At 41.7% G+C, this 18,391-nt stretch overlaps 1 protein-coding gene across 8 annotated transcripts in view; it reads left to right on the top strand.

The window, feature by feature from the left end:
* Positions 1–18,391, top strand: part of LOC140726844 (spermatogenesis-associated protein 13-like) — a 213,657-nt gene that overhangs the window by 93,340 nt on the left and 101,926 nt on the right. Inside the window, exon 1 of one of the 8 annotated variants that reach the window (XM_073043744.1) lies at positions 7,393–7,565. The exons of 6 other annotated variants lie outside the window; for them this stretch is intronic. The gene's annotated coding sequence lies outside the window, so the exon portion shown is untranslated. Of the gene's footprint in view, positions 1–7,392; positions 7,566–14,829; positions 14,861–18,391 lie in introns of those variants that run through there. One more of the 8 variants, XM_073043745.1, reaches the window with a different exon arrangement.

The raw sequence follows: 18,391 nt of genomic DNA, 5'->3' as shown, positions 1-18,391 counted from the left end.
TCAAGGTAATTAGGGAAAAGGATAGATATGGTCCTTGGGTTAAGATTCTAAAATGGAGGAAGGCCAATTTTGATGGTACCAGAAATGATCTGGCAAGTGTGGATTGGGACAGGCTGTTTTCTGTCAAAGATCTATTTGCTAAGTGGGAGGCCTTCAAAAGTGAGATTTTGAGAGAACCTGTCAGAAGAAATGGGTAAGGATAATAGGTTTAGGGAAATTTGGTTTTCAAGAGATATTGAGACCCTGGTTCAGAAAAATAGGTGCACAGCAGGTATAGGCAGGTAGGAATAAATGAGGGACTTGAGAAATATAAGAATGCAAGAGAAAACTTAAGGAAATCAGGAGGGCTAAAAGAAGGTATGAGGTTGTTCTAGCAGTCATGGTGAAGGAGAATCTTAAAGGGCTGCTACAGATATGTTAAGCAAAAGGATCGCAAGGGACAAAACTGGTCATCTGGAACATCAGAATGGTAATCTACGTGTGAAGCAAAAAAAATGGGAGAGATTTTAAATGATTTTTTTTACATTTGTATTTACTTGGGAGATGGATGCAGAGTCTATAGGTGTGAGGAAATGTAGCAGAGAGGTCATGGACCCTATACAGATTACAGAGGAGGAGGCATTTTCTTGTCTTGAGGCTAATTAGGGTGGACAAATCCCAAGGGCCTGATAGGGTGTTCCCTTGGCTCTGAGTGGCGTGTGCAGAAATTGCAGGGGCCCCTACAGAGATATTTAAATCATCCTTAGGTGAGGTATTGGATGATGGTTAATGTTGTCCTGTTGTTTAAGAAAGGCTCTAAGAATAAACCAGGAAATGATAGGCTGGTGAGCCTGAGATCACTTGTTGTAGAGTTATTGGAAGATATTCTAGGAGGCCAGATATGAGTATGGATAGAGAAGGATTGATTAGGAATGGTCAGGATGGTTTTGTGTGTGATAGGTTGTGTCTGATCAATCTTAGAGAGTTTTTTTGAGGACATTACCAGGAAAGTTGATGAAGAAAAGGCAGTGGATATTGTCTACATGGACTTTAACAAGGCATTTGACAAGGTCCTGCATGGGAGGTTGGTGAAGATAGTAAATGGTTGTATTTGGTTGTCTCTCTGACAGGAGTCCTGTGACTAGTGGAGTATTGCAGGAATCAGTACTTGTCATCTATATCAATTATCTGGATGATAATGTAGTAAACTGGATCAGCAGATTTGTGGATGACACCGAGATTTGGGGTGTAATGGACAGCAAGGAAGACTATCAAAGCTTGCAGCGGGATCTGAACCAGCTGGAAAAATAGGCTGAAAAATGGCAGATAGAATTTAATGCAGACAAATGTGAGGTGTTGCACTTTGGGAAGATCAACTAGGGTAAATCTTACACAGTGAGCAGCAAGGCACCAAGGATTGCTGTCAGATCTGGAAATCAAGTCCATAATTCAGTGAAAGTGGCAACAGAGGTAGATAGGGTCATTAAGAAAGCTTTTGGCACATTGTACTTTATAGATCAAAGTACTGAGTCCATCAGTAGGGATGTTATGTTGAAGTTGTTTAAGATGTTGATGAGGCCAAATTTGGAGTATTGTGTGCATTTTTGGCCACCTGCCTAAAAGAAAGATGTAAATATGATTGAAAGTGTACAGAGAAAATTTACAAGCATGTTGCTGGGACTGGAAGACCTGAGTTATAAGGAAATATTGAATATGTTAGAACTTTGTTCCCTGGAACATAGAAGATTGAAGGGAGATTTGATAGAGATATATACAAAATTATGAGGGGTAGAGATAAGGTACAAAACAAGCAGACTTTACCCCTGAGGTTGGGCGAGACTATAGCTAGAGGTTATGGGTTAAGGGTGAAAAGTGAAGTGTTTAAGGGAAATTGAGGGGAAACCTCTTCACTCAGAGGGTGGTGAGCGTGTGGAACGAGCTGCCAGCACAGTGGTGGAAACGATTTTGATTTAAATGTTTAAGAGAAGTTTGGATAGATACATGGACAGGAAGACTAGGCAGTTTAACTGGTTGGGCTTGGACTGGAAAGGCTGAAAGGCGTGTTTCTGTACTGTTAGTTTTCTATGGGTCGATGACTATTTTGTCAAGGAGTCATACCACATGTTAACAAGCCCTTTGGCCAAACTCATCCACATTGTCCAGGTAGTATACCTGAGTGAGTTCCATTTGGCCCGTGAGGTGGCGCGGCACGGCAGCATCGGCCTTTCAGACCTGGTGTTACTTTAATTTAATTTTCTAATTTAAGTTCTGGGCCTGAACACCTCCCTCTGCAACTGGATCCTAGACTTCCTGACTGGGAGACCTCAGTTAGTCCGGATCAGGAGCAGCATCTCTAACACCATCAGACTGAGCACAGGGGCCCCCCAGGGCTGTGTGCTCGGTCCACTGCTGTTCACTCTGCTGACTCACGACTGTGCTGCAACACACAGCTCAAATCACATCATCAAGTTCGCCGATGACACGACCGTGGTGGGTCTCATCAGCAAGAACGACAAGTCAGCTTACAGAGAGGGGGTGCAGCAGCTAACGGACTGGTACAGAGCCAACAACCTGTCTCTGAATGTGAACAAAACGAAAGAGATGGTTGTTGACTTCAGGAGGACATGGAGCGACCACTCCCCACTGAACATCGATGGCTCCTTGGTAGAGATCATAAAGAGCACCAGATTTCTTGGTGTTCACCTGGCGGAGAATCTCACCTGGTCCCTCAACACCAGCTCCGTAGCAAAGAAAGCCCAGCAGCGTCTCTGCTTTCTGCGAAGGCTGAGGGAAGTCCATCTCCCACTCCTCACCACATTCTACAGAGGTTGTATTGAGAGCATCCTGAGCAGCTGCATCACTGCCTGGTTCGGAAATTGCACCATCTCGGATCGCAAGACCATGCAGCGGACAGTGAGGTCAGCTGAGAAGATCATTGGGGTCTCTCTTCCCGCCATCACGGACATTTACACTACACGCGGCATCCGCAAGGGAAACAGCATTATGAAGGACCCCACGCACTCCTCATACAAACTCTTCTCCCTCCTGCCGTCTGGGAAAAGGCACCGAAGCATTCGGGCTCTCACAACCAGACTATGTAACAGTTTCTTCCCCCAAGCTATCAGACTCCTCAATACCCAGAACCTGGACTGACACCTTACTTTGCCCTATTGTCCTGTTTATTATTTATTGCAATGCCTGCACTGTTCTGTGCATTTTATGCAGTCCTGGGTAGGTCTGTAGTCTAGTGTATTTGTTTTTTTTTTCTCTGTGTTGTTTTTTTACGTAGTTCAGTCTAGTTTTTGCACTGTGTCATGTAACACCATGTTCCTGAAAAACGTTGTCTCATTTTTACTATGTACTCCACAGTAGCAGTTATGGTCAAAATGACAATAAAAGTGACTTGACTTGACTTGATTTGGCCCATATTCCTCTAAGTCAAAATCAGTGAAGATGGTATCACAATATTTATATATTTTATTGTTATAAAAGATTAAAATAAATGAAAAAAAGTAAGTAACATCCTTGTCAATCTTTTCCGTACCCTTTCCAGCTTAATGACATCTGTTCCATAGCGGGGTGATCATAACTCCACAGAACACTCCAATAAGGGTCTCAGCAGCAACTTGGACAGTTGTAACATGATGGCCCAAGTCCTGTACCACTGAATATAAATGTGTCAAATGCTGCCGTCACCACCCTGTCTTCCTGTTTCTCCACTGTTAGAAACTATGTGGCTATAACTATGCCTAGATCTCTATTTTCCACAGAACCCTACAGGGCCCTACCATTTACTATATCAGCTCTTCCATGGGTTAACTTAACAGCGTACAATATCTCACACGGAGTTAAATTCCATTTGCTATTCTTTGGTCCACTTCCCCAGTTGATCGAGATGCATTAGGCAGATTACTAGCTTAATTAAAATAAATTTGATTTCTTTTGTCACACAAAAAACAGCATATGGATATGTTGTAATTCTTGAGAATCTCATGAATTCTACAATTTCTGCTAAATCATTCTCATTTACTGCAATGGAATTGTCCAATTTGGTCTTTGTAGCATGATTTTCCACAGATCTAATTGCAAGAATGGTTAAATAAAACTGATCAGAAAATCTTAAGTTATAAAATCTTGTAAAGCACTTTCTTCTGAATTGCTGTTTATGTCATCAGAGAAAACATTTATTCCAGCAGGTTTTTAAATTGCTGTTCAGACTGCCAGCTGTTGGATATCAGAATCAGGTTTATTATCACCAGCATATGACGTGAAATTTGTTAACTTAGCAGCAGCAGTTCAATGCAATACATAATCTAGCAGAGAGAGAAAAATAATAATGAATAAAATAAAACATAATAATAAATACAGTAAACAAGTAAATCAATTACACCCTATCCTTGTCATATGTGAGAGATACGTTCCTCGCAGTCAGTACATAATGTAAAATCGCATAATGTGAATAATTATTTAAATGGAGAAAACAGGGATGCGTTCCAGAGGGCTTCCTAAATATGTTTTATCTGTAATTTATTCACATTTTCATACCAATACGACACAAAAACAGTACCACAAGGCAACATTCGTATTATATTTCATCAATTTAAGGTAATATTCAATGTAATAAATCATAGAAAGTTAACATCCTGGGGTGTACAGTACTCATCAATGGTGGCAGGTGAGTTCGCTCTGGGAGATGAGTGGTTGTGGTGTCAGGCAGCTTTACATGGATAAGGTGGATGGTTGTGGTCGTCAGGATCATATCAAGCACAGCAAGGGGTGAAGGAAGACTCACAGAACTCTTAGAACTGCTGGCAGCAGAAGATGACACTGGTTTGAAGAAAGTGGTGAGGGTTGTTTGCATTTATTTTTATTTCAACATTTTATTTTTCAGCATAAATTTGCTTGTAAGGAAGAAGGGTTGACGGCAGGGAACGATTGAAATGCTGACTCCGTTCTAAACTTGGGTCCGTGTCCATCACCATTTGTGCCAAGTGTTCCGACTTCCACCATTCCCTCACTGTTGGTAAACTCCTGGGATTTTCAAAATCGTCTGTTGCTTATAGCATCTGAGTGATAGTTCGCCGTAAAAAAAAACGCCTTGAACGTGGATCACACCGTGGTCGAGTGGCTGAATCAGCAATGTTGTGTTAGGCGGCAGGAAATGTACTGTTATGTTAGGATGAATGCTGTCCAAATGTTTAAGATGGGCTGGCGCATTGTCAAGCAACAAAAGAACTTTAAAGGCAAGATTCTGTTCCCAGCAGTAGTGTCCCAGAGCTGCATTACCTTCACCTGATGCCTCGCTGTTTATAATTTCCAACTTTTTTTCAAGTGTTAAAGCAGTTCTCTGCCACTTGGCTGATGGCCCAGGACATGACATTGGATGTTTAGGAGGCATAGTTAAATATTTCAAGCACAAAATCACTGCATCGTAGGTAAAACCAACAAAAGTTTAAGAGTGCAAGATCGCACATCCACACCTTGCCAAAACCAATGTGAGACTGGCGAGAGTGAGATTGTGAGGCGCGTGCACCTGACTTGTATTGGCGGGAAAGCAGTGCTCCTCGCATAACTGAGTTTTGGACGCATATTAAGAGATTTTGGTAGAAATATGTTCCTCGTATAACTGAATCTGCATTGTCTGAAGATGCATATAACAAGGACAAGGTGTACGTTTATTGAATAGATTTTGAAAAAATGTGCAAAAATAGAAATACTATCTTTTTTAAAAAAGTGAGGTAGTGTCCAAAGCTTCAATGTCCATTTAGGAATCAGATGGCAGAGGGGAAGAAGCTGTTCCTGAATTGCTGAGTCTGTGCCTTCAGGCTTTTGTATCTCCTACCTGATGGTAACAGTGAGAAAAAGCCATGCCCTGGGTGCTGGAGGTCCATAATAATGGACACAAAGTACACTGCAGATGCTGTGGTTAAAGCAACAAGTACAACAAGCTGCAGGAACTCAGCAGGTCGGGTAGCATCCGTGGAAACGAGCAGTCAATGTTTTGGGCTGAGACCCTTCGTCAGGACTGAAGAGGGAGGGGGCAAAGGCCCTATAAAGAAGGTGTTTAAACTTCTTCAGGGTAGTTTATAGGGCCCCTGCCCCCTCCCTCTTCAGTCCTGATGAAGGGTCTCGGCCCGAAACGTTGACTGCTCGTTTCCACGGATGCTGCCCGACCTGCTGAGTTCCTCCAGCTTGTTGTACGTAATAATTGATGCTGCCTTTCTGAGACACCACTCCCTAAAGATGTCCTGGGTACTTTGTAGGCTAGTACCCAGGATGGAGCTAACTAGATTTACAACCTTCTGCAGCTTCTTTTGGTCCTGTGCAGTAGCCCCTCCATACCAGACAGTGATGTAGCCTGTCAGAATGCTCTCCACGGTACATTTATGGATGTAGAAGTTACAGTGGATTGCAATTGTCAATTGAATGACATGGCATAGGCTTCGTGCCAGCAACAAGTCATAATTCTGTTAAGACATTAACTGAGACTGGCAATTTAAAATTTAAAAATTATTCAAAAGAGTTATGGCTCGAATAATAGCTCTGATTGCATTATTATAATCCAGTTCCAAAGTTTGATGGAAACATATGCAGGAAAATGGCTTACAAAATAAGGCAAAAGGCAAATTTGATAACTTACACAATGCTTAAAGTTCAGTTTAAAAGAGAGTTAAATTTAAAATATTTTTACATTTTGTTGTAGATAGTTTTTATATTTCGAATGCACCATTCTGGCCAAAATTCTCTTACCATAAAATGTGGGAAAATTGTTATTTTTAATGTTAACATTTTTATAGTTATTACTGACAATTTCAAAATTTTATAATATGTATGAAGTGATGCATTGTGGCCAATGAAGGACATTTGTTCTGGATTTCAAATTCAGAACAGGTGTCTTGAGAATACTATGTGTTTGCTATGTTGGATAAAGTGATTTATATTTGCTGCTCAGGGGAATTCATGTGCTTGTTGAACAGTATTGGTTGTTTTAAATGTTTGCTTCAGCACCGTACTGGAACTGCAGATTCATTTATTTTAAGGATTTTTTTTCTTACCCAAAAATTTTCAGGCTTCTGGTTTACCTTCCCATCTTTGGTTGATACTGATACAATTGGCTGAAAGCAAATACAATTCTTTCCTTTTCCCCTTTCTCTTGAGTGAAGAGACTATTATCTGTTTGGATCTTTGCAATGACAACTTTACACAGTGGATCAAAGGAGGAAGCTAGCCCCAAGAGTCCTGCAGCTGTGAATGCTTTCTCTAAACATTCATTGTTCTCTGGAGATATCATTTGCCAAACAAACAACCAGCTTGTCACTGACAGCTCTATGCCTAGAGATGCTTTGCTTGCTTTCTTTTGCTTGTAATAGAAGCTCACCTCCATTTTATTCTAGTGGGATTTCTTCACTTCCTCCAAATGTGATATTTCTGTTGTGGCTGGGAGGTCTAGAGCTGTTCCATTGTACGAAGCTGGTCCAACGGGTTTGTGATTTGATAGTCTTGTCTCCATAAAATGGCTGCTGTTCAACAGTCTTTTAAAGAGTAAATCTGCATGTTTTCTACTTGTTCTTTCCCATGTCACTAAGGTAAGATAATTTTCAAGCATATGTCTTTAAGTGCAATTTAAGTAGGTCAGGGATACTTCAGTAATGATCCAGTGCATTGCAACAGGTAACTGAAGACTAATTTTATAAAGTTACAATGCTCATAATAAATATAACAAGTTTCATTGAGCGCTGCTCTTTCATTATCAATGACAATATATTTGCAGCGTTAGTGAAATGGCTGGGAATTGTGGGGTTTGCATTGTAGTGTTAATGTTTTCATTGTGGGTCTGAATAGGGTTAGCAATGTTTCCCAGCTGAGCTGCAATTCAATCATGTTTCTGATGATTTTCAGGAAAAAAATTGAGGGAAAGTTATTTCACATATAAGGAATACTTTTTAAGAATGATAACTGTAGCACTGGTCAATTTCTACAGACTTTGTATTCAAAGGCTATAGATTGTCATGTAAATAGAAGCACAGCATCTTAGAACTTAAGACTTTTGTGCTGGGTTGAGTGAAGTAATCTTTGCAGAAATTCATGTCAAAACTGTCACTTAGACCTTTAATTGCAATGGTGTGTTCCCATTTTTAATAGAGTTAAATTATATATTTATGCATTAATAATATGGTGTGAAAAGTGGAACAACATCACTTTGATTTTTGAAATAAAAGTTGTCAAACTTTTGCTGATTTGCAAATTAGTTTCTGAAGAGAATTTTCAGATTTATTGTTGTCTTAAGCTTTCTTCATTTTATTTTTCACCTGCTAAGATTTGGCAGGCACTTCTCAATTGTAACACTCTTTCTTCAGGAATGCTATGTTTTACCATGAGTGGAGCATAATTGCAGTGTTTATTAGGTTGCAGTTTCTAGAATTGGCATTCTGGAAGATCTTCTGACTCCATGCTAGTTTTTTTTGTCATGTTTTCAGTATTGTTGACATATATTCGAGCTGTTAATTCAGGAGTGTATGTTATTTGACAGTTTCTTCAATGCAGAGCACAATAAAAATTGGAATGACATTTAAAGGACTGCTTTCAGCTTCAGGCAGCCTCTGATCTCACTGGTGATCCCTCTTACTGCTATTCCATAAGACCATAAGATATAATTATTCCTTTTGGTCTTGTGAGTCTGCTCTGCCATTTTACCTTGGCTGATCTAGTTTTCCTCTCAGTCCCAATCTCCTGCCTTCTTCCTATATCCCTTCATGCCCTGAACAATCAAGAATCTATCAATCTCTGCCTTAAATATACATAAAGACTTGGTCTCTGACTGCCTGTGGCAAAGCATTCCACAGATTCACCACTCTTTAGTTAAAGAAATTCTTCCTCATCTCCATTCTAAAGGGATGCCCCTCTATTCTGAGGCTGTATCCTCTGGTCTTAGACTCTCCCATCACAGGAAACATTCTCTCCACATCCACTCCATCAAGGCCTTTCAACATTCAATTGGTTTCAATGAGGTCACACCTTATTCTTCTGAATTCTAGTGAATGCAGGCCCTGAGCCATCAAACTTTCTTCATACGAGAAGCCATTCAAACCTGGAATCATTTTCGTAAATCTCTTTTGAACCCTCTCCAGTTTCAGCACATCCTTTCTAAGATAAGACCAAACCTGCTCACAATACTCCAAGTGAGGCCTCACCAGTGCTTTATAAAGCCTCAACATTACATCCTTGCTTTTATATTCTAGTCTCTTGAAATGAATGCTAATATTGCATTTGCCTTCCTTACCACAGATTCAATCCGTTAATTAACCTTAAGGGAATCCTGCACAAAGACTCCCAAATCACTTTGCACAACAGTTTTTTTGTATTTTCTCGCCATTTAGAAAATAGTCAACCCTTTCATTTCTTCTACCAAGTGCATGACCATGCATTTCCTGAAACTGTATTCCATCTGCCATTTTTCTCCATTCTCCTAATCTGTCTGTAAGTCCTTTCGTAGTGCCTCTACTTCCTCAAAACTACTTGCCCCTCCACCTATCTTCATATTGTCTGCATACTTTTCAACAAAGTTGCCAACCAGAAAAGGCTTCCTTTATTCCCACTCTTTGTTTCCTGCCAATCAGCTACTGCTTTATCCATGCTAGAATCTTTCCTGTACTACCATGGACTCGTAGCTTGTTAAGCAGCCTCGTGTGGCACCTTGACAAAGGCCTTCTGAAAATCCAAGTACACAACATAAAGCGATTCTCCTTTCTGTATCCTGCTTGTTATTTCTTCAAAGAATTCCAACAGATCTATTGGCCAAGATTTCCCTTGAGGAAGCCATGCAGACTACGGCCTATTTTATCATGTGCCATCAAGTACCCTGAGACCTCATCTTAATAATCGACTCCAACATCTTCCACTGAGGTCAGACTAACTGGCCTATGGTTTCCTTTCTTCAGATTCTCTCCCTTCTTGAAGAATGGAGTGACATTTGCAATTTTCCAGTCTTCCGGAACCATTCCAGAATCTAGTGATTCTTGTAAGGTAATTACTAATGCCACCACTGTCTCTTCAGCCACTTCTTTTAGAACTCTGAGGTGTACACCATTTAGTCCATGTGACTTTTCTACATTCAGACCTTTCGGTTTCTCAAGAACCTGCTCTATAGTTGTGGTAACATACCACATTTCATGCCCCCGATACCCATTCCTACCTCTCCAGCATTGCTTTCCAATGGTCCGATATCCATTTTCGACTCTCTTTTACAGGATGTATCTGAAGAAACTTTTGATATCCTCTTTAACATTATTGGCCAGCTTACTTAAGTATTACATTTTTTACCTTCTTAATGACATTATTTTAGTTGCCTTCTGCTGGTATTTAAAAATTTCCCAATCCTTTAATTTCCCACTAATTTTTGCTCTATTATATGCGTTCTCTTTGGCTTTTATGTTGGTCTTTTCTTTAGAATATATCTTCCTCCATGGGATATATATATCCAGTGCCTTCTGAATTGCTTCTAGAAATCCTAGCCATTGTTGCTCTGCCATCATCCCCATCGGTGTTCTTTTCCAATTAGTTATTGCCAACTCCTCTCTCATGCCACTGTAATTCCCTTTACTCTCCTGTAATACTGATCCGTCAATTTCAGTGTGAATCCTGTCATATTATGATCACTTGCCCTTAAGGGTTCTTTTACCGTCAGGTCTGTACTCAATTCTGGCTCATTGCACAACACCCAATCCAGAAGAGCTGATCCTCTAGTGGGCTCAACCACGAGCTGCTCTAAAAGGCAAACTCATAGACAAGAGCTCCCCCCTCCTGGAATGCAGCACCTTTTGGCATGCATTTTCCATGTCCCATTGTAATTTGTAGGTCACATCCTTACTATTGTATTGAGGTCTGTATATAACTCCCATCAGGGTCTTTATACCCTTGCATTTCTGTAGCTCTATCCACAATGATTCACTTTCCAACACTTTCCAACCCTATGTCACTTCTTTCTAATGATTTGATATCTCTTTTTTTTAACCAACGGAGCAATGCCGTCCCTCTGGCTTCCTGCCTATTTTTTCCATGCAGTGTGCATCCTTGGACGTTAAGCTCCCAGCTATAATCTTTCAGCCATAATTCAGTGATGCCTACAAAATCATACCTGCCAGTCTGCAACTGTGTTACAATTTCATCTACCTTACTCCGTATACTACGCTCATTCAGATACAACACCTTCAGTCCTGTATTCACCTTTTTCTATTTTGTCCACCTCTTATGTTGCAACTCATCCTGTTGACTAAAATTTTGCCCTATTAACAGCTTCTCTTCACTACACATTGTCTGTGTTTGTAAACCAGCTAGCTACCTCATCTTTAGCACTGTTATCTGCCTTTCCTACGATACTTCTTGCATTGAAATATATGCAGCTCAGAATACTAGTCACACCATGCTCAACCTATTGATTCCTAACTTTTGTCTGAGGTCTTGCCAACATCTGTCTCAGCAGCCTCTCCACTCCAGAATGTTCTGGCATTCTGGTTCCCATTTCCCCGTACAATTGTGGTTTAGACACCCCACCCCCATTCAGCATTAACAAACCTTCCTACTAGAATATTAGGCCCCCCCCCCCTCCAGTTTAGGTGCAAACTGTCCCTTCTGTACAAGTCCCACCTTTCCTGGAAGAGACCCCAGTGATTCAAAAATCGTATGCCCTTCCCTCTGCACCCAACTCCTTAGCCACGTATTAAACTGTATAATCTTCCTAGTTCTAAGCTCACTAGCATGTGGCATGGGTACCAGTTCTGAGATTACAACCCTGGAGGTCCTGCCCTTTAACTTAGCACCTAACTCCCTGAACCCCCTATGCAGAACCACTTCACTCGTCCGTACCTACACGGACCATGACTTCTGGCTGTTCACCACTTAACAACTCTGAGGACTCGATCTGAGATCCTGCAAGGCAACATACCATCTGGGAATCTCATCCTTGCCCACAGATCAGAACCTTCTGTCTGTTCCCTTAACTAACGAATCCCCTATCACCACAGCGTGCCTCTTCTCCCCGCTTCCCTCTGAGTCTCAGAGGCAGACTCAGTGCCAGAGACCTGATCACTGTGACTCTCTTCTATTCAGTCAACCCCTATTCCCTCTCCGCCTGACATTATCCAAGATAAAATAATTGTTGTTGAGGGGCATGATCATAGGGGTACTCTGCTCTGGTTTCTTAATCTCTTTCCCCTTCCTGACTGTCACCCAGTTTCCTGTATCCTGCACCTCGGGTGTAACTATCTCTCTATACGTACTATCTATCACCCCTTCAGCCTACCAAATGATCTGCGGTTCATCCAGTTCCTACCCCAACTCCTTAACGTGGATTGTTAGAAGCTGCAGCTGAATGCACTTCTTGCAGTTGTAGCCATCAGAGATACTGGAGTGATCCCTGCCTTCCCATATCCTGCAAAAGGAGAACCTCACTATCCTGCCTGTAATCTCTACTGTCCCTAGCTCAGTGGTCCCCAACCATCTGGTAAAGGGCCGCAAAGCATGTGCTACCGGGCTGTGAGGAAACGATATGATTTGTCGATATCAAATGATATGAGTCAGCTGCACCTTTCCTCATTCCCTGTCACGCCCCCTGAACTCGAACTCACACGAGGTCATTACCCACGCGAGGTCATCAGTCGCCTAAACGCAGTGATACCCTAGTGCCAGGGATCACTGGTTGACCTCGGGTAACTGGGCGCCTTGTGCGGCTGGCGAGAAGTGCCATTGCTACTGGCCTGGAGTGCGGACAGATGGGCGCCGCTTCTAAACCTGTTTAGCACACCGAATGTTCGTGGTGAACTTGGTGCTAAAATATTTGCGGACAACCTAATTTGGGCTCAGGGTTTCGTAAGTAGCAGAGCAGCTACATCGCTGCGATCTACTGAAAGCCATCCCTCGAGCCAAACTTTTGTCAGCTGATAGATACTACCGACCTACGGGGGGGGGGGGGGGGGGGGGACGCGCCCTGTCGCACTCCTCGGTCAGTCGGTCGCTCTCTCCGGACTGCGACTGCCACGGCCCTGGTACGGGGACCTCTGGCCCTTACCTTGTCCTCTCACTGGTGTGTTGCAATGATTTTATATGATTATACAAAGAAAATACGTGCTGTGTGTTTAATATTCAAACGTTACTTAAAATGTTATGATGCTATTGACTTATAAGTGAATTATCACTATGTTCATGCGAGGAAAATGTGTGCTGTGTGTTTAATATTAAATTCGTTAGATAACCCTTTTAGAAATGAAATTAAGTGTAGTAGCCATTTATAAGTGACTTATAGTTAACCATATAACAATTACAGCACGAAAACAGGCCATCTCAGCCCTTCTAGTCCGTGCTGAACACTTGCTCTTTATAGTTGACTTATCACCTATATTCCGGTCGATATTAACACCCACATCGCCACCACCCCCCCCCCCCCCCGCCCCGGCCGGTCCACAAGAATATTGTCAATATTGAACCGGTCTGCAGTGCAATAAAGGCTGGTGACCCCTGCCCTAGCTGAGCAGATATAAAGAGAACAAAAAAACTTTTCGCATTAGTTTGCTTTCTTTGGCTGAAGCCTCAAAGAGCTAAAGCCTCATGATCACCACTCTGGCGATGCTGCTGTGATTACCCCCGCCATTCTTTAATTTGTTATTACCAATCAATCCCAGATGGTGATTGGTTGCTGGTCAAAGCTCTATTCCATTCTAGTTCTAGATGGCAGTAGCTGATCTGCGCCATAACTCACCATTCACACTGCAATGCCACATTATCGTCAAAGATAATTTCAAAGTACATTTATGATCCAAGTACAGTATGTATATTATATACAACCTTGAGAATTGTCTCAAGGTAGATGGGGTAGTTAAGAAAGTTTATGGGGTGTTAGCTTTCATAAGTCGAGGGATGGAGTTTAAAAGTCACAACGTAATGATACAGCTCTATAAAACTGTGGTTAGGCCACACTTGGAGTACTGAGTCCAGTTCTGGTCGCCTCACTATAGGATGGATGTGGAAGCATTGGAAAGGGTACAGAGGAGATTTACCAGGATGCTGCCTGGTTTAAAGAGTATGCATTATGATCAGAGATTAAGGAAGCTAGGGCTTCACTCATTGGAGAGAAGGAGGATGAGAGGAGACATGATAGAGGTGTACAAGATATTAAGAGGAGTAGATAGAGTGGATAGCCAGTGCCTCTTCCCCAGGGCACCACTGCTCAGTACAAGAGGACATGGCTTTAAGGTAAGGGGAGGGAAGTTCAAGGGGGATATTAGAGGAAGGTTTTTTACTCAGAGAGTGGTTGGTGTGTGGAATGCACTGCCTGAGTCAGTGGTGGAGGCAGATACACTAGTGAAATTTAAGAGACTACTAGACAGCTATATGGAGGAATTTAAGGTGGGGGTTATATGGGAGGCAGGGTTTGAGGGTCGGTACAACATTGTGGGCTGAAGGGCCTGTAATGTGCTGTACTGTTCTATGTTCTATGTCTCCTTACAGACAACCATAAAACAAAGAAACTTAAGGTTATCATAAGATTACATTAAAAAATACTGAAATTGTGACCTGCTGCAAGTCCTCTCCAAAGTTTGATCGTTAGAATTAGATTTTACATATTATTCTGAAGGCTACAGTAACTGCCTATTCGTATTCATGCTGTGAGTGATTGCACAAGAGCTGCATTTGGAGTCATTTAGTATCTAGTCTGTGAATTATTAATCATTTTTTCTAAAGGGAGCAATTTGAAGCAGTACTGTAAGTCCTTTTGGGTGTTACAGTATCAAGTTTTTGCATTCTTACAGCTTCTCACATCAACAGTTGCCCAGCCTGGCAGATGTGAATTAATGCAGACTGTTGTATGAACAGACTTCTTTAACTAAAGGTAAACAAAGATTAAAAAATAAAATGAAATTTGTATTTCACTTTCATTGTATTTCTTCGGTCAGTGTCTTCCAGGTGGCACTAACTTGGTGCTGTATTAAATCTCTCCTGCCCCCTTTTCCCTTGCCCACAGTCTAACCAGGTAGTTGTAGAGCTACTGTTTCGTTTATTGGCAAATCTATTAAACTTTGAAGTAAAAATGTTATACAAAATTTTGGGGAGTATTATTCCACAATTGTGAATAAGAGGATCTCTGTATAATATGAGATCAGAATAGACACAAGTCTCATAGCATCTGAAGTGAAATTCTGCTAATATAAAAATGACTTATTGGTCTGGATAACTACTGTATTTGATGAATAAACTTGAAGTCTTTAACGTGAAACCATTATCTATGTGTGAGGTACGTAGACAGTTGGCTCCTAATAGGTAGGTGTTGTGAGGTGGCATAATTTAGAGTAAATGCAGTATTTATTAATGCTGTCCATTAAGATGATTCATAATTGTGGCCTTGATTGCGACTGATAAGACATGTCAGAGACTGGTAGTGCTTCCAGCTGCCAAATAATAACTCTTTTATTCATGTGGCTATCATTTGCATACATTATAACCTAATGTCTCATTGCTTTCTGACTAAAATGGCTAATTTGAGTCTTGTTGAGTCTTTGACTTGTTGAATCTTTGCTGGCTTTTGTAACAATGCCAATACAAGTTGCTCCCGGGTAATGAAGGGGTTCTATCTGTACAGGCGTCCATAAATCAATTTTCTCAATCAGCAGGAAATACCACTTGTTTGGTAATCAATTCTCCACGTCTGGAATTAATGGCATTAACAGCTTATAAGGCTGATCTGAAAGAACAGTTACTAAAAATGGAGAAAGAGAACTAGTTCTGCCATTTGTAGGAATGAATTTTTGTGAGGACTTCTGATTTTTGAATTTAATATTATGGGAGCTCATTTATATGGAGTTCAAAGTAAATTTATTATCGAAGTATGTATATGTTACTATCTTGAGATTCATTGTCTTGCAGGTAATTTTAGCAAAAAATACAATAGAATTTTATGACAAACTGCGTGAACAGACAAACTGCAAAGAACATAATACTGAGAACATGAGTTGTAAAGAGACCTTGAAAGTGAGAATCAGTTCAGGAGCCATTGGTTACAGGGTAATAACTGTTCCTGAATCTGGTGGCATTAGACCTAAGGCCTCTGTACGTCATGTCCAACGGTGTAGTGAGAAGAGGGCATGGCCCCTGGATGGTGGATGTTTTCAATGACAGATGCTGCTTTCTTGTCCAGTGCTCCATCTAAATGTACTCAATGGTGGGGAGGGTTTTGCCTGTGATGAACTGGACTAAAAAACAAATGAAAAACATCCAAACGCTAATCCCTCCTACCTCCACCATGTCCATATCCCTTCATCTTCTTTACATCCATTGCCTATCCAAGTGCCTCTTAAAAGCCTCCACTGTCTTTGCTTCTACCACCATACCAGGTAGCGCATTGCAGGCATCCATGACTGTGTGAGTGAAAAAAACACATCCTTCTTGAACTTACCCCTTTTCACCTCAGTGCATGCTCTCTTGTATTAGGCAGTTCAACCCAGGGAAACAGATATTCTCTGTCCACTCCATCTATGTCTCTCATAATCTTGTAAACCTCTATCAGATCTCTCCTTAGCCTTTGGCTTTCCAGAGAAAACAACCCAGGTTCATCCAGCCTCTCATGATAGCACATGCCCTCTAAATCAGGCAGCATCTTGGCAAACCTCTTTTGCACCCTCTCCAAAGCCTCCAGATGTGGCCTAACCAGAGTTTTATAAAGTTGCAATATAATTGCATTACTTTTGAACTCAATGCCTCGACAAATAAAAGTAAGCATTCCATAAGCCTTTTTCAGGGAGCTATGAACTTGGATCCCAAGATCTCTGTTTAAAACACTACCTTGCCCTTAACAGTGTAATGCCTGCTTGCATTTGCCATACTGTGGTGCAGCACCTCACTTTTATCTGGGTTAAGCGCCATCTGCCACTTCTCAGCCCATTTCTGCAACTGATTTATATCATTCTGTATTCTTTGCCAGTCTTCTACATGTAATGTTCTGGTTAAGATTTCAACTGCTGTACTTTAGCAGCTTTCTGTAAAATCAATGTGTCCTACTGGTAGAATGCTTTGGTTTCAACTAAAGATAACAAGCCCTGCTTGTTCAACTTAGAAATGTGGTGGAAATGGAGAAGGTTCCAGAGAGATGGGACAAAGAGAGTTTTGTGACGGGCAGTAGTCCAGTTTGGAGTCTTTTGGTGGGAGCTGCGGAGCGAGACAGAAGAGAAATAGAATCCTGGAGCAAGGAAATTGAAGTTATTCAACTTTGGTGATACCTGAAGAATGAAGAGATTAATTGAGAAGATGCTGGAATGGGAATGTGTCTTTTCTACTGAGGAGTTTGATGTTGGTTGCTCCAAGGGTGCTTGCCACAGTGTGTGTAGGCCTCCGTTAGTCTCGATAGACCATGGATTTGTGCCTTGGAAAGTTTCCGGGGCACAAGCCTGTGCAAGTTTTTTTTGTGGAAGACCAGCAGTTGCCCAAGCTGCAAGTCTACCCTCTCCACGCCACCAATGTTGTCCAATGGAAGGGCATTAGGACCCATACAGCTTGGCACCAGTGTCGTCGCAGAGCAATGTGTGGTTAAGTGCCTTGCTCAAGGACACACACGCAGCCTCAGCCAAGGCTCGAACTAGCGACCTTCAGCTCACTAGACTTGCCACAGTATTAGAGTGACAGAGGACATATCTTTCAGAAAGAGGTCTCAGCGATTAGCATCGGCAGAAGTCGAAGATGTTCAGCAGCACCTGCTTAGGCTGAAGGAATCTAAGTTCGGTCATGGGGCAGGGGGCACCTGAGCCCTGGAAGGTACAAGTGATAGACGGGGAGGCACCCCTAGTAGACAGGGAAGGTCACAGGGAGTGGTTGAAACTAGAGAAGTGGAAGATGAGATGTGGAAATCTGAGAGTCAGGAAACCCCCAGCTAGGCTGGCAGAGGATGCACCTGGGAAACAGAGTATTATGTCCATTTCCATGGTGAGATATGCTACTTCCATTTACAAATGGATTGGGGATGATGAAATCACGAAATTCATTTGAATACTGTGTTATGAATAATAGTTTAATATGTTCCACAGTCATGAGGACATGACTGCTGTTGGTGGAGGGAGAGTCTAATGCCCTGATTAAGATTTCCACTGCTAGGGTATGTCATTTTGGCAATTTTCTGCAAAAGCAGTGTGTCCTGCTGGTAGAATGCTTTAGTTTCGGCTAAAGATAAAAAGCCTTGCTGTTCATCTTAGGAATGTGGTGTTAGCCAATCAGGATGGTTGGATCTAGAGAAAATTCTAGAGGCAGAAAGAGGTTTTTGATGCAGTAGTCTGGTTTGGGGTCTTTTGTTGGGAACTGTGGAGTAAGACAGAAGGGAAGATGTGGCAGAATGCCAATGGAAGAAGAGTCCCCATTTCAAGAAGTGCTTTGTGTAGAT

Source organism: Hemitrygon akajei, chromosome 4, assembly GCF_048418815.1.
Source record: "Hemitrygon akajei chromosome 4, sHemAka1.3, whole genome shotgun sequence".
In the NCBI taxonomy this organism is placed as follows: Eukaryota; Metazoa; Chordata; class Chondrichthyes; order Myliobatiformes; family Dasyatidae; genus Hemitrygon; species Hemitrygon akajei.
Note: the sequence above shows the minus strand (reverse complement) of the source record. Positions and strands in the feature narration are given on the sequence as shown.